Source organism: Lichenostomus cassidix, chromosome 28 (genome assembly GCF_008360975.1).
Source record: "Lichenostomus cassidix isolate B80296 chromosome 28, HeHo_3.0, whole genome shotgun sequence".
Lineage (NCBI taxonomy): Eukaryota > Metazoa > Chordata > Aves > Passeriformes > Meliphagidae > Lichenostomus > Lichenostomus cassidix.
Window position 1 is genome coordinate 4487326 of NC_139508.1, and position 7126 is coordinate 4494451.

Consider the following 7126-nt stretch of genomic DNA (forward strand, 5'->3'; position numbering starts at 1 on the left):
CCAGCTGGGGTCTTGGTTTTGCAAATGTCACCTCTTTTCCTGCTACACCACTGGGAAAGACCTCGAGTTGTGCCAGGGGAGGTTCAGGTTGGAAATCAGGAAAAATTTCTTCCCTGAAAGAGTGGTCAAGCACTGGAAAGGGCTGTGCAGGGAAGCAGTGGTGTCACCATCCTAGGAACAGCTCAAAAACCAAGCAGATGTGGCACCTGGGGACATGGATTAGTGGGAATGGGGGGATTTGGTCGAAGGTTGGGCTTTTCCAACCTCAGTGATTCCGTGATTCCGTGAAACTCAGCCCAAGACCTCTCTGTATTTTAAAAATATTGAAATTTCAGACCTGCTCTGCCCACGGTGATTTCCACTCCTCAGCAATGAAATGGTTTAAGAGGGGAATAATAAAGGGAAAGTTTGGGAAGACAAATGGCAAGAGAAGGAAAGAGCAGGTGAGAGATGTTGTGGCTCAGAGCAGAGGCAAGAGCAGCCCCTGAGGCATGAAGTTCTGCTGGATGCTCCTGCCCTGGGCGTGGGGAGAAGCACCGAGTGAAGGTCAAGCGTTCAGGGCTGTGTGGATCCTGCACACCCACATTGCTGGCATTGCATTCCTCACCAAGGCTTTTCTCCCCGGGTAATTAATGCTTCCTGACTGGGGGTTTGCTGCTGGAAGGTCGGGGGGTGTTTTCTTATTATGGATTCCCTCAATGGGATCTCCTTTCAGTGGATTTCTTCTTTTGCTTGGAGGGATAAATTAATTTTAAAAAGCACCTGAGCATCCCTTCGGTTTCTTTTGTCATCTAAAACCTCCAGCTGGAACATCTGAGTTCCCCCAGCATCCTCTGGGGAGAAAACACTCCAAATTCCCATTTGTGATCCTCAGGAACTCCCAGGATCCATCAGCACGTCGTTATCTGAATGGTGAGTGTGTTATCAGGGTTTGCAGGTGATTTGTTTCCAGCACGCTCAGGGAGGCCCTGCCCCAGTTTAAATTAAAGGCAAAGCAGATTCCCCTTCCTGCACCCAGCTTTTAACAGGAGATATTCCCTGCAGGAAGAGGGAATTCTGCCCTCCCTTTCCCTCTCCATCACCAGGAATCAGTAGATTTCACCGAGGGGCTCCGAGCAGCAGGGAGGGAGCAGAGCTGTGTTGGTGTCACTGCCCTTGTGGTTTATGGTTTGGTTTTTAGGCTCCTTGCAGACCTGCCTGAGCAGTCTGATCCCTGCAGCCCATTTGTGTCTCTCCAGCCCTGAAATTCCTGCCGAAATGATGCTGCAGGTGATGTAATGTTAAAATAAATTATCTTCAACCCAAATTCCCTCCTTGGCTGAGCAGGAAGGAGCACAAACTGCAGAATGTTGGCTTCTGTGTGACACAAAGCTGTGCTGAGCTGTTTGAGGAAGGACAAATTCAGTGATCCCAGCACAGCTCTGAGCCCCTGCCCTCGCCAGATCATTCCTGGTGTGAGAGGAGAGAGAAGCCAACCTTGTCAGGAATGAGAGATGACAGCAAAAAGCCTTGGAAAAGGAGTAAGGGGAAGGTTCATCAGGCTGTGAGTCAGGGGAGACTCTGTGTGTGTCTGCCAGAGGGCTGTGGGGAGCAGGATCATTATTAATGACCCAAAGTTTCATAACATTCATTCTTTCTAAAACCTCCTTCACCACCATTAAGGCAATTGATCACCACAAACACCTGGGAAAGTTAAGTTCATGTTTTTTCCAGATGCTGAGGAATAGAAAGGATGGTCCTGAATCCCTGGAAGAGTCCAAGGCCAGGCTGGACAGAGCTTGGAGCAACCTGGGATAGTGGGAGGTGTCCCTGCCATGGTGGAATGAGATGAGCTTTAAGGTCCGTTCCAATCCAAACAGTTCTGTGGTTCTGTGAAGGGAAAATGACCTTTTCTCCAGGAAAAGAGGCAGGAGGACACTGGGGGTAGGAAGCTTTGGACCCTCAGTGCCGGGAAACCTCACCTGGAGAGGACTGGAGTCCTTCCTCTCTCCATGGCCCTGCTCATTCAGCAGCCAAGGTATCCTTTGGGGGTTCCCTGCAGGCAGATATTTGTGGGAATTAATTTCTCCCAAGGATTTAAGAAAGCTTTGACAGTTTAGAGCCTGCAAGCTCCAGACACCTGGTTTAGGTAGGAATAAACCAAGAGGGTTTTGCCCCCATGCTGCAAAACAGGTGAGTTCAACCAGCACAGAGCAGGGAGGCTGTAAAGCACAAAAATGAGAGCATTTAGTGAGCTGAAGGGAGATGAAAATGTCACTGATACTGAGGATTTCTTGGTATGCACCTCTGTTTTCCACCTGTTTAATTAGGGCAGCACGGGCTGGTGCTCTTCAGAGGAGAGCTGTGCCTACAAGAACCAGCTCTGTCACACCCCAGGCTCTCAGTGACAAAGCAAGGGTTGGTAGTGGAAATGTTTCCTATTAAAGTGGCCTTTTTTAGGTTTTCTTCCAGCAGGGATCATCCCAGAGCAAGCCAGGCCTGATGTGAGCAGGTTGGAATCCTCCACCTCCTTCCCAGGACACCTGGGACTGGCCAAGGGGAAGAGATTTTAATTCCCAGACATTCCCAGCTCAGAGCTGCTCTGATGTGGTCAAACCTTCTCTGGGGATTGTTAAATCCATGGAATATTTGAGGTGATCATTTCCCACCTGACCCCAGGGAGAGTTTGTACTTCTCTGAGAGTAAAGCCAAGGCAGAGGATTTAGGAATGGCCAAGTGGGATCAGCCAGGAATGAGTCAATCCAGAGTCATGCTGTAGCTGACCAGGATTTTCTACATTTTCCTCTTCAAAAAAATGCTGCTTTCCCGAAATCCGAGCTTTCAGCAGGATTGTGTTGGGTTCTGCCCTTTATATTCTGAAAGCAAAGTCGAACATGCAAATAAGGCTGAAATGTTCCATCTTCGAATGACAAGAACTTCGCATTTCCACTTCTCCCTTCAAAATAATTTTTCGCTATGAAAATTATTGCCTGATGTGATAAAGTACAATGAGGAACATCAAAGAGGGCTGTCAAAATGACAACAGAGTCACTCGGAGAAACTTTTTAAAACACCACATTCGGTGCTGAATTTCTAAATATGACATTTCACTTGAGTTTGAAATTACAGGGAAAAAAAGGAGGCATTTCAGTTCCCACGTAGGTGTTGCCTTAATGCACCAAACATTTCAAACCCCAGACCTTGATGGGGTGGCACCAGGTACTCAGAGACAATTTCTGAAAGCTCTGAAATATTATGGAGAGAGTATCAGATTGGGATTTTTAAAACTTTTTAAAACCTTGAGAACTTTCTGCTTTAAAAGCCAGAGAATATTTAGGGTTTTTTAAGGAAAATATTGGCTTTTTAAAGGACAAATGTCCTTACAGAATTCCCCAGCAATGTCCTCATCTGAGATTACTTGGTCCCTTTCCCCTGCTTGAAGCTCAGTTTCACTGGGAGTGAACTTTAGAGGTTTTTAAGCTCAGATAATATTTAAATTCCTGACTTCATCTCTTAAAGGCATCACTCCACAGCCTTGGGAAGAGGCAAAAGGAGTGGCTCCTGTGCCAGGCTGGTTTCCAGCAATACCCAGATGGAAACCTTTAATTTGCATTTTTCTGCTTCGTGTTAATTCCTCTTTATATGAACAACAGAAAATGGCTCCTTCCCTGCATGGATAAATACATGGAAATTGGATCAACTTGAAATATTGCAGTGTAAAATGTCTGTGAATGTTTCTAAATATTGAAATAAAGTTTGTTTCACCAGAGACAGGAAGAGTTTCTTGGAGGTTCAGTGCTGGGAGGGCTGAGGGTGTCCAACCTGGAGAAGGAAGGTTCCAGGGAGACCTTGAAATGATGAAGTTGCATTACTGAAGGGGCTTTTCAGTGGCTTGAAAAGGTGTGGGATTCCTGAAAAAAAAAATAAATAAACCAAACAAAATTAAAACAACAACAGCAAAACCAAAAGAAGATTAAAGGTGCCCTCAGCAGAAGGGCTTGGGAATATTCTCTGGGAAGGAGAGTGGCTTTTGGAGCCAGGAGATTGGCAGGGAGGAAAATTGAGTTTGAAATGTGTTGTCTGTGATCCTGGATTTCTCTGTGAGAAATGAAACCTCTCATGGAAATTCCTGAGGATTGTGGAGGAACAGCAGGGAAAAATCTGCAAAGCAGAGGATTCTGTGGAGAGTTGATTGGGACAAACTGTAACAGTGAGACTTCCTTGTGTAATCCCCACTCTTCCCATCCCTTCAGAGCTCTGGAGCAATCCCAGAACTTTTCCTTGCTGCTTCTGCTCCACCTGAGCTGCCTGGGTTTGGGAACACCCAAATTCCAGAGCTATCCTGGGATTCAGCTGCTGGCTGTTTGGCTCTGGAAGGGAAACTCAACTTCAACCACCTCGAGGTGGAAATCCTGGAAATTTCCAGGTAGAATTTGAGGCCATCTGACCTCACTTATGTCCCTGTGGGTTCCACAGCTTTGCCATGGTCACCTTGGCTGAGCTGATTCCTTGTCCCACAGGGATTTGCTGGAGCATCCTTTAAATGCAGGCTAGATTTGGGGTACATCTCACCCATTTGCCCTAAATCCAGCCTTAAACTCAATCCTAAAACTCAACATTTAGACTTCGGAATGAATTTCAGTTTTAATTCAGCAAAGGTGTCCCTAAAAAGCCTGCAGAACCCCTGGAATTCCCTCACAGGGATTTTAAAGGTTCCCCCACCTGTCTGGCTCTGCCCTCAAGCCCAGGAGTATCTGCAGTTGGAATGTCATGGATTACTCTTCGAAGTTATAAAAGGAGCAGCTGGAGGTTTGGGAATTACCTGGAACTGCCTGAAGTGAGGCTGTGCATATTCACTGAATTTTGCACTCCTTAATTGCTCCGTGTGGAGCTGGACTGGCAGCATCTCAGAGGTTTTTTTGGTGTTCCAGAGATTTTCTGGATGCTTCCTGGAGGAAATGTCTCGGTGAGTGAATCCCAGTTTCAGTGGTGCATTGGAAGTGTGAGGTCTGGGCTGAGAAATAATAATCCTGGGCTGCAAATTCCACAGGAACTTGTGAGAATTGGCATTATCTGCATGCAAGGGTCTGTGGGAGGAGGAGGAAACTCTTCCTGGAGTTCCTGAGCACAAATCACTGAGCTGAACTAATGAGTTTGCTGATCAAAAGTGCTTCATTTGAGTTTTAATGGGGCTCGACATAAAAGGGTTATTTGAATTTATGGCAGTGTCTCCTCATTCTCGTGGCAGAGTAGTTTGGAAGATCATTTTTAAAGCATCCCATCCCATTCATTAATGAGGGAAATTCAGTTTTCACCATGAGTAATGTCTTATCTAAAGTTGCACTAGTCCAAGAAGGCTCTTTTCATATGGAAATCCTCCAAGGCTTTAGCATTTCTTCTTGCACTCTTTGAACTTAATTTCCATTTCCCCAACCGAACTGACTGAAAACCCTGCTTGAGATGAGGAGGGCTCACCACTAATGGAATATGTGGCTCTATAATATTTTCATCATTACATAAACCCCACATTTAAATATCCTGCTCTTCTGGCCAGAACGCTTTGCTGAGCAGATGCTTCTTAATGAGCTCTTCCCAGTGACACCGAGGCCTTGGAGTTGATTTACAATGCATGAAACCCAGGAATGCTTCAAACTGTTCCTTCCCACATGCATCCCATTGCACCGACTTTCAGCTGCCATCCCATTGCCCAGCTGAGCCTTTTCTCTGTCCTTTCAAAGTTCCTTCAAATCCTCTCATATCAGGGCCTATTCAAAACTCTCTCACATTTCAATAATTTTCTCTAAGCCATAATTTGCTGCCATCTCCTATTCACTCAGCACTAAATCTATGCAGGAATTCTGCCTCTTGCAAGAATCTCTCTAGAGCTGTTCATCTCTTTCCGTGCTGAAAGTTTGCCTCTAAATTCTACATTTTGGGGTTTTCTCTCTTGAAATCTGGTTGGCAGAGCTGGGGGTGTTCACCTGGAGAAGAGAAGGATCCAGGGACAACTTAGAGCTCCTGCCAGGGCCTAAAGGGGCTTCAGGAGATCTGGAGAGGGACTGGGGACAAGGGCTTGGAGGGACAGGACGGGGGGAATGGCTTCCCACTGCCAGAGGGCAGGGAGAGATGGGATATTGGGAAGGAATTGTTCCCTGTGAGGGTGGGGAGGGGCTGGGATGGAATTCCCAGAGCAGCTGTGGCTGCCCCTGGATCCCTGGCAGTGTCCAAGGCCAGGTTGGACAGGGCTTGGAGCAACCTGGGATAGTGGGAGGTGTCAGGGGAATGCTGGAATGAGATGATCCTTCAGGTCCCTTCCCACCCCAAACCATTCCACAACTCTGCAATGATTCCATGACTCATTTCTAATCAGTGAGGGAAGTTTTCACCGTGGAGATCTTGAACCACACAACCAGGACAGCACCACATGGCTCTCCTGTGAGCAGCTTTGAGCCTCCATCTCCTCACCAGTGGCCCCTGGGATAAAACAGGGATATAAAAATGCTCATGAGGAGCTGTGGATGGAGAATTCCCATCCTGTGTGGAGCACTCCTGGTTGCCATGGCCTATGTTCTTCAGGATTCCTTCAGCACTTGTCATTTATTTGCTCTGCTGGAGTGAGAGGCTTTGGGAAATCTCCGAGATGAAGAGAGCAAACAGGAGGACAAACAACAGCTCCACCAGCTCTGGGATGCTCCCTCCTCCTGGGATCCTCTCAGCTTCTCCCTGGGCCGTGCCTGAGAACAATGAGTGGTTCTCAGAGCTCTGTTTGGTCAGGGCTGAGCTCTCTGTATCTTTGGGGTGGTTTCAGGTTGAAGGGCTGGGCTGTGCACCCTGCAGCCACTGGTTTCACTGGTTTGGTTCTCAGGAGGGTGCAGTGACTGCAGGGCAGCTCTGGAGGGAAAAGTGGAGACACCTTGCTCAGGGGAAGAGGATTGGTGGAGATCAAGGACCTGGTGGGTGTTGGGTGTTAGAGCAGCTCCTTCACCTCAAAGGGTGGGATTGATGGACACCAGGATGGGGGTTGGAGTCAGGAGTGAGACAGGGCTGGGACAGAGGGATTTTCTCAAGGCCAGATCTCAGCTCCTCTCACAGAACAGGAGGAGTGAGAAGAGGATGTATACATCCTGATCTCCCAGTGACCCCATTG